We start from the raw sequence: 16,890 nt of genomic DNA, 5'->3' as shown, positions 1-16,890 counted from the left end.
ATGAAATTTATGAAATGGAATGCTAGGGGAACCAACAGTGTAGAATTTAGGTTGCACTGCACAGCTATAATAGGCTTACACAAGCCTACTATGCGTGTCTTACTTGAAACCAAAATGAATGAACATAAGCATGTTGCTGAGCATTTAGGTTTTAGCAGCCTCATTCAAAGTCATGTTGTTGGGAATTCTGGGGGTTTGATTATTATGTGGAAAGATGATGCCTTGAAGATAGATGAAATCTCTGTCACTTCACAGGGAATTCACTCTATTACTAAGGTAAATAATTCTGCAAAACAATGGTTTATTTTCTGCTATTTATTCTAGTAACAATATTACTGATAGAAAGGCTCTTTGGGAACAACTCTCCACTATGTTTGATAATATTACTGCTGATGATAACTGGCTAGTGGGAGGTGACTTTAATGAAATCCTTAGAGCTACTAATAAATTTGAAGGTAAGCTTATTAACTTCAATAGAGCTAACTCATTCTGGAAATCTATTAACCACTGGAAGCTGGGTGACTTAGGTTTTAAAGGCAGTAGATTTACATGGACTAACAAGAGATGTAGAAACATGCAAGACCTCATGCTAGAGAGATTATATAGATGTTTTGCTAGTGATGCATGGATCCACCTGTTTCCTGATGCCACTGTAACTCATCTGCCTAGAACCCACTCTGATAACTGCCCCTATTAATTAAACTGACCAACAATATTCATAACAATAGGAACAAACCCTTTAGGCTGGAAACTATGTGGCGTAGTCACCCTGACTTTAATGACATGGTTAATGAATACTTTGAGCATTCCAATACCTTACCAATTCCTCTTATTCCTTTAGACTTAAACTCATCCATTAAATAAAGAGGTCTTTGGGAATATCTTCTTTAAGAAAAAAAGAATCCTTGCTAGACTGGAGGGAATCCAAAAATCTACCAACTACCCCTGTAGCTCTTTCCTCCAGAACCTTGAAGTCGCCCTTCAAAACGATTATGATGAGATCCTTAAACGAGAGTCTGAATTTTGGAGACTTAAATCCATAATATCTTGGCTTACTGGGAGAGACTCGAACACAAAATTATTTCACACTTCCACCCTCAATAGAATGAGGAAAAATAGGATCCTCACTCTTAAGGATGAAGTAAGCAACTGGATCCATAAATCTAATGCTATAAAAGAGACTATCACAAATTATTACATCAAACTCTTTAGTACTGACCACCTAAGTTCCCCCCAGAGATGCTCTACCAACCCATCTATTAGGGGATCACTAACTAGGGAAGAAAAGGACTGTCACGCCCCGAACCTGGGCCTGGACATAACACGGCACCCGGTGCCTGACTGCATGTGACCGAGCGAACCAAATGGCTGGCTGAATCAACATGTGATACCAAAACATAACTAATTTATAAAATAAAACTAACACATGTTGATTAACTAAAATTCTAACTGAAATATCATAATGCGGAAATACTTAGACAATCTGAACATATCTGAAAGTAGCCAACATGGCTAAACCAAAACAACTGAACGACTGGGTATAACTGTCTACAAGGCTAACGTAACAAATATCTGACTGTCTGAACTGTGTCTATGAAGCCTCTAATGAATACAAAAAGGTAACTGTCTAGAAAGCTGTAAGAACTGCATGACTGATATCGCCCCGAAAGAAACTGGGGCTCACCACAGTAGCTGATACGAACACTCCTAAGTAGCTGGATCATCAACCTGTATGTCGTTACCTGCATCGCGAGATGCAGGCCCCCAAGCAATAAAAAGGGACATCAGTACATTTTAATTGTACTGGTATGTAAATTAACTGAAGCAATAAAATACTGGAACTGAAACTGAAACTGAACTAAACAGGAAAGCAAGAAGCTGAAGTACTCCCTATTCTGGATGAAGAATCACCTGTAAAACTGTAAATATAACTGTGGCCTGGGGCCCAAATAATGTGCACAAAAACTGTGGCCTCAGGCCCAAGCAATACGTATGCATAAATTGTGGCCTAGGGCTCAAAAATACAGATACAAGTGTTCAACATTAACAATTTACAAGACTGAGACTGGCTATATCTAATAGCATGATAATTGTTTCTGATTATGGGACTCATGCAAATAAATGGTTATACACTGACTGAGACTCATGTGATAACAATGCATAAGTCTATAAAGATTAAGTGTCGAGTTCATGATGTTCAAAGTGACAACCATGAACGAATTCTGTAACTGCAACCCTAGAAGATAACAGTTCTATATCATATCATGAAACTAGGGCTAAACTATATTCTGAGTCAAATTACTGACAAGTATGAAGAATGAGGCGTAGGGAGAATCATGAACATTCCCTAACGTAAATAGTTAGCCTCACATACCTTAATTCCAGCCTTTGAGCGTAATACAATATTCGTCAACCCTTTCAACTTTGATCCATATCAATACAAGTCAAAGGGATTCTATATTAGCAATAGTATTCATGCTTTGGTCGTCTAAGCATTTTATCAAACACTTAGTGGGCATAAAGCTCCACAATCTCCATTAATGGTGTTTCTTCACCCAATTCTCATTCTATTACTTCTAGGTGATTCTACAATCACAATTAGGTGTAATTAACATCATTTTCCATCACCCATATCATTATAACAATCTCAAGTCAACAATTCAAAACCCTACTATAGTTCGTGTAATTCTCTTTACTAAACCCATTTACTATTCTCCCAAGAACTCATCAATTCACTATTATGAATGATTAGAGTGTAGAAACATTACCTTTTTGACGTTCAATTCTCTTGAATTCAAGTTCTAGGGTTTCCACGCCCAACAATAATGTTCCACTCACAACTCTATTGATTAGAAGGGTTTACTCAAGTTAGAAAGAGATTAGGGACTTGAATTCAACCTAGAATCATAATAAAACTAACCTTGGAGGGTTCTTGAGGCTTAGTAATTGTTCCCTCTAACTTTAGGGTGATTTTTCGTGACTAGGGGTGTTAGGAAAATACACCCCAAGCTTAAATATAACTTAAAACACGAAATCTCGATTTTTGACCCGAAACCGGACCTGTTATGCGATGGGCCCGCGACGCACATGAAGCGCACGACCCTTTGCAGGTCAATATTCAGAGAGGGGGGGGGGGGGGGGGTTTGTGTGATCGGTGCGCGACGGGGGGCCAGCGCACGCGCCCTCACATCAGACCTGTATCGGTTCTGCACAGTATTCGGTAAAATGGACATAACTTCTTGTACAGATCTCTGTTTGGGCTCCACAATATACCGTTGGAAAGATATTTCAAAGGGCTACAACTTTCATGTTTTAAGTTTCCTCAAATTCCCAACTGATTTCCACGAACATTTACTGGAAGGCAGACGTATCGAAAACTTAACCGATTCTATAGAATTTTAAGCGCCTTACTATTAGCCATATTGAGACGATCATATCTCCTTGATCCGATCTCTCATTGGCCTGGTCCATATATCTTTAGAAAGTTATTTCTACATACTACAACTTTCATTAAGAGTACTTTCCCAAATTCCCAACTAATCAACGAGTTATGGCTACCCGAAATAGGCCTATCAACCATTTTCGCGAAACGTTCAAACCTTCAGTTTTTCCACTAGAACTCTAATGACATGAGTTTAACCTTAGTTCTAAGATACGGGGTGTAACAAGGACCAGCTTAGAGCCCCCCTAACCTACAAGCGGTATCAGACAAGGAGACCTTATGTCTCCTTATCTTTTTATTCTATGTATGGAAAGACTTAGTAGAGATATTGATCACCAGATTAATCTCCTAAATTGGTTTTCCATATCCACTTGTAGGAATAACCCTAAACTGTCCCAGCTATTCTTTGCTGATGACCTCGCTCTCTTTGCAAGGGCTAACTTAAAGAACTGTAATACTATTATCAACACTTTGAGTAACTTTAATATGTACTCTGGGTAGAAGATCAACTATGCTAAATCTAAAGTAGTCTTTTCTAAAAACTGCACTGAGGCTAACAAGGATCTCTGCTCAAACTGCCTTGGTATTAGAGCAAATGACAACTTTGGTAAGTATTTTGGCTTTCCTATTATGCACCAGAAACCTAAAGAATCTAATTACCAATTCATTATAGATAACCTCAATACTAAGCTGGCAGGGTGGAAAACAAAATTCCTCAGAATAGCTGGCAGAACAACCCTAACAAAATCTTCGTTAAGTAGCATTCCCAACTATATCAGGCAATACATCAAGCTTTCTGCTAAGATCACCCACCAAATTAATAGAACTCAGAGAAACTTTGTCTCGGGGACCACTGCTGATAAAAAAATGATGTATTTAATAGGTTGGCAAACCCTTACTAGACCTAAACAAGAAGGGGGATTGGGCATGCAAAAGACTGATATTAAGAATAAGGCTATTCTTACAGGCTTGGCCTGGAGGCTCCTTAAAACCCTGATTCCCTTTGGGCCTCAACACTAATTGCCAGGAACCGTAGAATCAAAACACAAATCAGTGCTCTAGAACCTGGAAGAACATCCTTAAAGGTTATAGATACTATAGGCAAGGTACTCAATGGGTAGTAAACAAAGAGAATATGGTGAATTTCTGGAATGATCACTAGATCTCAGATAGTACTACGTTTAGGAAACTTATTATAGGACCCCTAAATAGAGATGAAAAACACTATAGGGTCTTTGATGAAAAACACTCTAAGGTCCTTGATGTACAATCTAATGGGGATTGGAACTTTGTAAGCCTCTCATTTGATTTACCAAGGCACATCAAAGATATCATCATGAATACCTTCAGAACCACCCTCAACAATGAAGAAGACTCAAACCATTGGAGCCTCTCCAATATTGGGGAATTTAGCACCAAAAGTGCCTACTCACTCCTAAACAATGTCCCTATAGAGCTTAACCAGAAATTTAATTGAATCTGGAAATTAAAAACTCCTAATAAGACCAAATTCCTCCTCTGGCTATTCAATCATAACAGGATCCCTACCTCCTCTTACCCAGTGCTTAAAAAGGCAGGGGCGTAAGGCGAGGCGTTTTACATATGCCTCGGCGGGGCGTAAGCCTCGTGGCACGGGGCGTAAGCCCCATGGGTATTTAATTTTTTGTATTTCATAAAATAATATAATTATAATAAATATTTTTAAATAGGTAAAATTACATAAAAAATAAAATAAAAGTGTGTGTGTATATATATATATATATATATATATAACCTTACAAGTATAAACAATACAATGAAATAAAAGCTATTATGAAATGCAAATCAACTCTAACATCTTAACTTTCAAACAATGAAAAATCACAATTTGTTAAAACAATATTACTATCATTCTATTCATTGTATCTCCCTACAAACAACTTTATCAGTATTATAATTGAAACGTAACTTCTTCATGAACAAAAATAAAATTACTTTCAAATAGAGAAATAATAAAATATGATAATTTTGATACATAGGACAAAAGACTAATGACAAGTGAAAATTCACAATTCGGTTATGTATTCTTAAAAGAAATATTAAGTGATATTCACCCTCACGATGTTCTCATATAGTAAATATGCAATACTACGACTTGTTATTTGAGTTATAACTGTTATACCCTTTTTTAACCGGGTTAAATTAGAAGTACAACATATTGGTGATTCCTATTTTTTGTTTATTTTAATTTAAGGAGTTGCCACCTAATTATTTATGGTGAATTAGAACACCTAAAGTTTATCAAAGTTATTTTCTAAAGTTAGCTCTGTTTACGGTCTGCGAAGCTTAAGATTCTAGGTAAGGGTTCAATTAGTCTAAAGGGAAGGTATTAGGCATCCTTTAAGACTCATTAACAGTGGTTAACCGACCGGACTTATAATTAATTAGGCTAAGTGTAAGTATAGTATTATAAAAAAGAATGTGGCCTTGTAAATATGCCTAAAGTGGTAAATAGCCATGTAAGAATGCTTATTTAAAATAAGACTTGTAGGAAATAATAATTTGCATAAAAGAAAATAAATTGAAGAAAAACGCGGGATGGTGTAATGTTTTAAACATGTTTGAAAATAACTCAAAAGGGGAGACATTAACTGATTTTGTTTTAAAAGTAAAGATAAGATGGATTTTTTTTCCTTCTCAATGTACATGATTGATTCAAACTTGAAGAGTTGTTGATAAAGTATACATGAGTTCATACTTACATCTTAGTGGCATTTCAAAATTTTCTAAGATAATAAGAATAGGACGTACCCTTAATTCAAAATAGATGTTCGCGACTTCGCGTCTTTGAAGATCAATTGTGTAATATAAGTGAATATAAGTACTATAAACAATTTTATAAATAGATAAAATAGATAAAAAGAAAACAAAACTGATGGAATTATTAATAGTGCTTCCTTAGGATGACTACTTATTGTTTCTACAACTACCCGTACTAATTCTCTATCATTCGTATAAACTAAAAGGCAAAAATAAAGTGTTAGTCATACAAGGTAAATAAAAAATACATAACAAAAATAATATAGAAGGAAAGAAGAGCAAATGGAACAGTCCATTTTTGGACTGCTGCTGCAGCCTATTTTGTTATTGGGCTTCGGCCCAGAAAGTTCCCTTTTTTTTTTTTGTTGTTGCTGTGGGCAGGCTGGACAAGAAGAGGTCATGTTGGGCTTTTAGCCCAACACCAAATGTGGAAGAAAACGAGTCACTCGGACTCGTATGCGGTAGTCATGCATAAAAACGAACGAAAAGGATTAGTATAGATCAATGAATAATGTTAAACATACGAAATATGAACTCAAGACAAATTAACAGATTGTATATTCTGTGTATATTTTAAATATATTTCGTGTATACACAACTCAGCCACCACACATTTACTACGTATAAATAAGGCGACAACCAAACACGACTGGATCAAACCGTATAACGTCTATTATGCATTAGACGCGTGCCAAAGTTCAGACATATGCAATGACTAATATATGCACAGTATTCAGGGTATACCTGGTATACCTGAAAGGTATACACTGATACGCGACCCTTGTGTAAACTTGGTGTATACTGAAGTTCATATATTATGTATACTCCGAGGTATATCATACCACAAACAGGAAGTCAGAGAGGGAATATACGAAGGTAAGTCAACATGAGTATTTGGGAGCATAAGTGTAACCAAGCAGGCATCAAGGCTTAGGTTTTGATGATTAAATGAGTAGCCATTTATCAAGAATACATGTGAGATTTCGAACCAATTTGCAATCAGTGTTGTGAATTAATTTTCATGCAATGGCAGCTAAGTGCAAGAAGGAACTATTGCAGACTTGAACATTCAAAGATTTAGGCATTAATAGGCACACAGAATCAACTGAACAGAATTGAAACTAAGAGGGGAAAAAAAAATGCTGAGTCACAATAACGACGCAAAGTCCATGAGATGAAAAGTAAAACAAGTATAAAGTGAATGCTCACAATCAATAAGTATGTCTAGACTGAAATACGACACCACAGGATTCCAAAGAGGAAAACTAACTGTGCAAAACTAACATGGATGGGTCTTAGGTACAGAATCTAGACAGTCAAACAGCCTCTTCAGGTACTAGTTAACACATAAGCCTAAGTTCAATGCTATTGTATACCCGTATAATCACATATGAGTCAAATTGAGGGAACAACAAAATCATGATATACCACAAGAGAAATGTTTCAGGTGGACAGGACTGATGATGAGGTTACCAGAGAGATATCGTACACTTAGGCAGCTCAGATAATAATACAATGAGCATGGGACATGGTCTTGTTAACAGGAAATAGGAGCTTGGTGAATGAAGACATGAGATGTGGATAATGACATTAAAGGTGATGCACACAGAATGTAGGTAGAGTAAGATGTTTTAAAAAACAATGCAAGGGTTGAATCAAGATACATCATCAAGCATGCTGCCTAAGTGTTCTCAGCAGCTCTAACTAAACAAGATATCCCAAACCAACACAATGTAATCACGCTAATCACTTACATAGGTAGATAGATTCCTAATGGACAGTATGCTAATACAGGAGTATAAATAACATACCCTTTATACTTTACATAAGCTCACACAAATCCAAACAGGTATAATCATAAGTTAAATTAATAACCAGCTTATCTCTTTCGAATTCAACAGAGGTCATATGAAGTAATACCGAATGAAAAATTTTACATTGTCAAAGGACTTGCATACAACAACAAAGCAAAATGATATTTGTTTCAAACATAGGGGACTGATTCATCACACTTTATTTGATACAGTTCACATATACACACCATATTTTTTTTTTAAGTTAACAGTTTCCATTTTGAACTTAGGACAGGCTTTTGATTTTGAATCTAGACTTTAACTCTTTTCATAAGAAACGAGAACTTATCAACATGCCAAACCATAAAATCATATAAGGGGAGATAACAGTTTCTATACTCAATATATAATGTCAGTCTTAACTCCCTTCTACACTGTTTTTTTTTTTACCACCTTCTAACAACAAGAAGGAACAATGCTAATTATTGTTATGTCCCGTATTTTTTATGCATTGAGACAACCCGGATTAACTATGATAATTTAAGGCCAAGGCCATTCCGGGCTTTGAAGTCGGGACTTTTGACCTTTGATTTTATATTGAGACATAAGTTATATATGGAATTGTTGGCATTGAACACTTAGGAAACAATTGGGACCACAATTCATAAAATTGGAATTAAATCTTGTGCAAAAAGGGCCATTGTGGCCGTGTAAAATAGGGTGGTCCCACACATTGTGTGGCCAATTTTAAATGGTCCAACACATTGTGTGGGCCAAAGACAATATAGATATTTTGGGGACTTAAAAATATGACTTTAAGTCATCTTCTCACCACTCTACACTTAGATAAAAATCAACTCATTGGAGAGCTTCACCCAAACCCCTCTCTCGGCCAAGAGGAGAAAAAAATTCAAGACCATTTCAAGTCACTCCAAAAATAATTCCTTGGTGTAAACCCACTATATTGAGGTCCCTAAGTAGCGTGGAAGAGTTGCTTGGGTCATCCAACCATTCGTTGTGTCAATTGCAAACCCTAACCAAAGTGTGGACTTGGAGAAGAAAGGTAAGTTTTGCTCTTGTTTATGTGTTGTGAACGTTTAATTCATATTGTAGTATGTTAATATGGATGAAAATCATGAAAGTAGTATGTTGGAAGTTGGGTCGTGTATGGTGTGTGAAGTTGTGTAAATGGGTGTTGTGACTAAGTGATGAATTAATTCTATTTAGTATGTTGATTGTTGTACGGTGAAGAAATGAATGAGAACTATCGATGTATGTATATAGGTGGGTATGTAGCCGTGTATATAGCCTCCAATTTGTAGCAAAGAATGAATTGATATCGCTTAGCGTCGTAATGGTTGTTGTGATGATTTTTATGTTGGAAATGAGAGTTAATGTCCCAAAATTGATATGGTAAATGTGCGGACTGATTTGGAGAATTTTGTGCACTTAATGCAATTTTTTATTTATGAGAACCATCAACATATGTATATGTGTAGTGTGGACTAATGTGGGTCATATAATATGCCGAAGATCGCATTTATATCGCTTAGCGTTTTAATTGTCGTCGTTATGAATTCTAGTTTGGAAATGAGCATTTAATGACTTAAGATTGATGTTGAGATTGTGTGGGCTGTTTTGAGGCTTATTATGCGTTGATGTAATTGGTATATTTTATGAGAACGATATCGTCACATTTTGGATTGTGATACAAATCATGACTTGAAAATGAGGAATGTGGTAAAAAGGGGCTGCTCACGGTTGGGACTGTTTTCGGCCAACATAGAAAAAAAAAATATTGGCTTGTTGGAAAAAAATTATGTGAATTGTTTAGGATGTCCTTGAATATTGTTGGTAAGGATTCGGGTTGATAATTGAATGTGTGAGCGACATTGTGGCTTGAATGTAAGCCGTTAAATTGAATATTTGGAAGGTTGTTGAATGATGTAAAAGAGAGTTACTATTGTTATGTTGCCTTTCGAATTGATTACCAATGTTGCTAGGTTGGTTATTGTGGTTGTTGTTGTTGATTTTGAGCGAGATAAATTCTCGGGTTGGCCTATTTACAGGGGAAATGCTGCCGAATTTTCTGTAGAATTTAGAGTTAGTTTGGAATAAATAATTGCTTAAGTGCCCTTAGCTAATATTGGATATTCGTTGGCATATTTGTAGACCTTGGGGAGCCTGAGGCGTAGATTGGGATTAGCTTTAGATTGGCTAGCTGGGAGTGTGTACGAGGTATGTAAAGCAACCCTCCTTCTTTTGGCATGCCTTAGTTTTTTTACATAGGCTAGATTAGAGCCTTAAGGGAATTCCAAATTCGAAATCCGAGCATGATATGATCCTTATATAATTCTTGGCACTCTTATGTATGGTTTGATGAAATATGAACCTTCATGTATTTGAAATAATCGTCTTTCGAACTTTGTATGGAAAAGTTTCACTTTAAAGAATTTCGTGAATTTTGAATGACATATCTTTCACATAAAGACTCGGATTGCTTTGATATTTTCGTATGAGTTTGCATGGCTCATGATGAGTATGTTTTCCATAGGCGGGCCTGACTCGGGTCAATACCCTTCCGTGGGTCCCGCGACTTTCCCTTATGTAATTTGGAGAACTTTTGAAAGAAATTGTTATGTCTATTATTTCGATTTTCAATTATGATCACTTTACTTATGTTTGAATTCATGATAATGATTTTATGCATATGACTACTCACGAATCTACTCGTGCATTCTGTTATCCCTTCGCCGAGTCCCGGGCCGGTTCTGTTGTCGTGCGCACTTTGATATACTCCGGAGTTATGCTGTGCTTATGGTTCACCGAGCTACTCGCCAAAGAGGGTCGGGTTCCACTTATATATGATGTTATGGTGTGTATGGCGTTATGCTGTGTTATGATATGTGACGGGGATTCGGAGATTTGAAACCTTTCTGGTGTGATGCTGTGTTATGGCGTCATCGACGGGCGGGCGACCATATTCTTCTGTACCTTCTGCATGACTTACATATTTTTAAGTAGGCATTTGCCCATAGAAATAAAAAACTTTTTCACTTTTTTTGGAATTTTGAAGTTGGAGTTTGAATTGTGTTTGACCATTGTTTTGGAATTGTATTTTTTTTTTTTTTTGTTGAAATGTACTTATTTTGGTTCAAATTTCAAATACAACTTTAAGTTGTATTTGAAATTTTTATGGCCAAACGCTGATTCCAAAAAAAAAGTGGAAAAAAAAAATTCGAAAAAAAATAAAAAATTCTTATGGCCAAACGGATCCTAATAGAAGTTGTATTTGAAATTTTTATGGCCAAACGCTGATTCCAAAAAAAAAAGTGGAAAAAAAAAATTCGAAAAAAAATAAAAAATTCTTATGGCCAAACGGATCCTAAATCTATTTTATGATTTCGTTTCTATGGGGTTCTTGTTCATGTTGGATTAATTTTTGTCAAATTCTAGTGCTCACGATCAATTTGATTAGAAATGATGAGGGGAAGGGGGACCCAGTAATTGCTTCCCACGCTAACCCGACAACCCCAATTATATTGTCTGCAATTCTCAAATCCCTAAACCTAAAATTCCCATTATTCCCTCGTCTCCCCATGCGTTTTTCTTGGTGCTCAAGGACTCCCTTCCTTGTCCTATTTCCCCACTATTTTACTTTTGTTTCCTACCCCACTCAAAATAAATCAACACTGCATATCTACGAACCTGTGACTTTTTACCTTGAGTTTCAGTTCAACGGCCAGACTAGGAATTTCGTCGACCGTGGATAGATTTGGATATATATTGATATATCTCATTTTAATTATTGCTTTAGATAAATATTCAAGATTAAAGTTAGTTATTATTTTCAACAATATCCCTAGTATTAAAACGCATGCACGCTATTTAAGAAGAACCAATCAATCTTTATCTTTCTGATGGCATAAATTGAGCTACAACCAAAATGGAACGAAGGAAATGGTATTTTTTTTCTAATAAAAGATGGACTACCTCTCCATCGAAAGAAATAAAATTATCGCGGATACACATATTAAAAAAAAATTGCGTGATGTGATGTTCAATTTAGCTACCTTTAGTTGATGTGACTCCACCACTGAATCAAAGTTATGGACCAAACTCAGTGGGTGGAGCCACGTGTAGTTAACATTCCTTCATCGGAAAATTACACTGTGTAGCTGGGTAAATTTTTACTTTCTATGTACACGTATTACATATTGACACCCTTGACTTTTTCGTGAATTTACTTTTTATATTTTGACCTCCTTAGTGAAAGTCCTGGCTCCATCACTGATCAAACTTATGCAGGTTATTGGGTAGGGTTTTTTGCTATAGACTAATTCATGAGTTTTGATCTCCGAAAGTTGAGAAATTCTTATGGCGGGGTATTTTACATTTTAGTATTAGGCCTTATAACGAAAATTTGAATTAGGTGAATCAGTTATTATCCAATATCAAATAGATAAAAGAGCAATTTGGCTCACAAAAATCGCATTATGCGCGAAGTCTGGGGAAAAATTGAATTATATTAAAGGCCATCAACCTTTTTGTTGCACGTATGATCAGCATAACTTTAAAATGTAGTATTATCGAGTGTGTTGACTTTGTATTGTTTTTAGACTTTAAGCTTCCGTTCGATCATATGTTTTGAAGTTGAAAATCAAAACTTAGCAAATTTGGGTTTATAAAATTATGTTTGGACATGCATTTTATTTATAAAAAAATTAAAGTTTTGTGAGCGAAAATAAAACATTTCTCAAAAATTGAAATTTGAAAATAAATTTTTAAAACCTGATTCAAAATCTATAATCAATAGCTAGCTAAGACATGTCACCGTATTTGTTAGAGGCTAGCTGTTCCCAAATAATTCGTTTTTTTTTAGTAATCCACTAATTTCTTTTCTAAATTAATGTTAACTGTCATTTCCTTTAGTCATAAGAAGAAGTCCTCATATCGTCAAATAGGTTCCAGGTGGTCCTATTGCCTTGCCAATAATGGTAATCATATCTGCAAAGACGGAGCAAAAGTCAAAGTTTTAGGAGAAAAAAGTGACTGGTACCGTTAAATCAAGCTTAATCTTTTGTGCGTAAAATATATACTATATAATATGCACCATCTTGCTATAACTAATTAAATCGTTCAATAATATATATTTTGTACGCTATTCGGAGTAGTTAAATTCTTTGTAGATACCAAATGAGAAAACCACACGTTTTTTTCCTTCACATATAATTTAGTCCAAACAAGATAAGGAGAACCTAAGATTATGTCTAAGTGAAGTTTATGAAAAGTTGCATGTGGAAACAGTGGTATATATATGCATAAAAAATGCGCCGCTAACATCAAAACAATCACAATTCATGACCACTAACCAATGATGTGCTCTATAGTAGAAAATATACGCGCCACTAGTTTCGACAACTATGATGAAAAGCTTTTACTGTAGCATTCTATATAATCATAGAGACTCAAAAGTTCAAATATCAAAATACGGTGACGGAGTCAGAATTTTATTAAAAGGATTCAAAATATAATAAATAAAAACACCAAAAAGTTAAAAAAAATCAACATCTATAATAAATGCATAAAAATGATTTTAAACCGTTATTTACTTATATACAGTATAATTTTCAATGAAAGAAGTTCGAATGAACCCTTTACGTCCCTAGCTTTACTCCTGTGAAACTGTGACCGGAGATATGATTATGAGTAGAAGTGATCAAATAAGTAGCTTCGCACCGGTGATTCTGGAAATCAGTCAACTAATTTCAGCATGTTCTAAAAGTTTTAATCATAAACTTGGTTATGATTTCGAAACTTCTTTACAATTGATAGATGACAAAATAACAGTAGCTCGTGGCTCATGCCATAATTTTCCATTGTTTGTGTGACCAATAATAATGACCAGCAAAGCTAAAAAGTACTGTTAAGGAAAAGAAGTGTCGAGAAGTAGCAATAAAACAAGGAAAGTTGGTGATTCCATTAATGGAGCTTGAAGCTAAGGTGAGAGATGGAAGAAAACAGTTATGGAAATCATGAACTGGGGAGAGTATTTTGTGGAATCAATTCATTGATTTGTGAGAAGTTAGTATTTAATACAATTCGTGTGTGTATATATACACAATGCAAAAATATCTAGAATCAATAACTACCTAACCGACTTTGCCTGCCACGTGGACTACTTAATAACAAACTAGACTTGATAACAAAACTAATCTAACTAAACCAACTTAATACAAGATATAATTAATTAATGACAAGTAATCTCAACACCCCCCCCCCCCCCCTCAAGTTGGAGGGGATGGAATCACAGCCAACTTGCTCAAGACAGTAGCATGTTTGATCCCAGTTAAAGCCTTTGTGAATATATCAGCAAGTTGTGAATCTGTGGAGACGTGATGAAGTGAAATCAGCCCTTCTTGTAGTTTGTCTCTAACAAAATGGCAGTCCATTTCTATATGCTTGGTTCTCTCATGAAACACAGGATTTTTGGCTATATGAACTGCAGCCTGACTATCGCAAAAGACCTGTATTGGCAAAGGAACTGGCACTGTTAACTCTTTCAATAATCTTTCAAACCAAACAAGCTCCCCTACCACTTGCCTCACAGCTCTGTACTCAGCTTCTGCTGAGGATAATGACACAGTTGCTTGTTTCTTGGACTTCCATCTAATGGGGTTGTCTCCTATGAGCACCAAATATCAACTTACTGACCTTCTTGAATCAGCACAGGCAGCCCAGTCAGAGTCACAATAAGCAGTGACTGTGTACTCAGGCTTATTAGATATAAAGATTCCCAATGTAGGATCCTGCTTCAAATATCTGAGAACATGATATGCAGCCTTGAGATGAGGTTCTCTTGGTGATTGCATGAACTGGCTGAGATGCTGCACACTATAGGCTATGTCCATCCTTGTATTGGTCAAGAAATTGAGCTTCCCAACTAACTTCCTATACTGTGTAGGATCTTCCAAAAAAATTCCTTCTGTGGCTTGCAACTTCTCTGTGGAATCGAGTGGGGATGTGGTTGCCTTGTAGTCTATAGAGTCAAACTCTTTCAACAAGTCAGTAGTAAATTTCCTCTGAGATATCAACACTCCATCATCCCTATACAATATCTCCAATCCTAGGAAGTAGTGTAGCTTACCAAGGTCCGTGATTTTGAACTGGTTGTGTAGAAAAGCTTTAAGTGAGTTAATTTCCTCCATATCTGTACCAGTCAAGATAATGTCATCCACATAGATGGCAACAAATACCAAGGATGATCCCTTATTTCTGTAAAACAATAAGTAATCACTATCTGAGTGTGTATAACCTTTAGAACACAGGCAGCTTGCCAACTTATCTTACCACTGCCTGCTAGCTTGTTTCAAGCCATACAGTGACTTCTTTAGTCTGCAGACTGTGTTCCCAGCATCTACCATGAGTCCTTGTGGTAAGGATATGTATACTTCCTCATGTAAGTCACCATGAAGGAAGGCATTATTTACATCTAGCTGATACAAGTCCCACTTTTGTTTAACTGCTAAACACAACAAGGTTCTCACAGTGGTCATTTTGACCACTGGTGAGAATGTTTCAATGTAATCAATCCCAGCTTGTTGAGTGTACCCCTTCACCACTAATCTGGACTTAAACCTCTCTATACTCCTATCTGCCTTATGCTTTACTTTGTACACCCATTTACAACCAATTGCTTTCTTTCCATCAGGTAATGGCACTAGTTCCCAAGTATCATTGGCATATATTGCTTCAAATTCCTGTGTCATGGCCATTTGCCAGGCAGGATTCAAAATTGCCTCTTCATAAGAAGTAGGATCACTCTCATGGGAAATGGTCTTAACTAGCTACTGACTTTCAGGACACAGAGTAGTAAAACAGAACTGAGGATGGTTGTGCATAGTGGAGACAAGGGAGTGAGAGTGTAAATTTGGAAGGTTGTAGTTATATTCTTTCAGATAGCTAGGTGTTTAATGTTGTCTAGAGGTTCTTCTAGGTGCAGGGTTAGGATTTGGAGGAAGTTGAATGCTAGTAGGTACACCAGTATAGGTGCTAGGTGTTGCAGGATTTGGATCAATATGGCTAGGTGTTGCAGGATCAGTGTGTTCATGTGCTTGTGTGATGGTACTAGGAGTAATTGGCATATGGTCTGAAGTAACTGAGGGTGATACATTTTGATTCATCAATACATCATCAAAAACACTTGGTATATCAGTAGGATTGACAGAAGAATGAACAAGCAACTTCAAAGCAGTGCTGAAACTAGAGCCTGCAGGTGCTATGACAAAGGGAAATATATTTTCATGAAAAACAGCATCTCTAGAAACATGAAATTTCTTGGTAACTAAATCTAGTACCTTGTAGCCTTTAGTATTGAAAGGATGTCCTACAAAAATATGAGGGGTTGCTCTTGTTTCAAACTTGTCTTTATGAGTTTTCACAGTAGTTGGGAAACACAGGCATCCAAAAGATCTAAGGTGAGAATATGTTGGTTTCTTCTGGTAAAGGACCTCAAATGGTGTTTTATCTGGATGTGATGTGGTTGGAAGTCTATTAATAATGTAGGTGGCTGTTAGAATGCATTCACCCCAATATCTCATAGGCAGTTTTGATTGGAAGAGTCGTGCTCTGGCTGTTTCCAATAAGAATTTATGTTTTCTTTAAACAATCCCATTTTATTGGGGTGTATAAGGGCATGATTTTTGGTGGATGATTCATTTTTCTTAGAAGAATATAGTGGCTTCTGTGTTGACAAACTCCAGGCCATTATCAGATCTTATAGTTTTTAGGTGAACATGAAATTGAGTCTCTATTAGGGAGACAAAAGCTTTCACTGTTTGTAGAGCATTGCTTTTG

Source organism: Lycium barbarum, chromosome 2 (assembly GCF_019175385.1).
Source record: "Lycium barbarum isolate Lr01 chromosome 2, ASM1917538v2, whole genome shotgun sequence".
In the NCBI taxonomy this organism is placed as follows: Eukaryota; Viridiplantae; Streptophyta; class Magnoliopsida; order Solanales; family Solanaceae; genus Lycium; species Lycium barbarum.
This window is presented reverse-complemented; position numbering follows the sequence as displayed.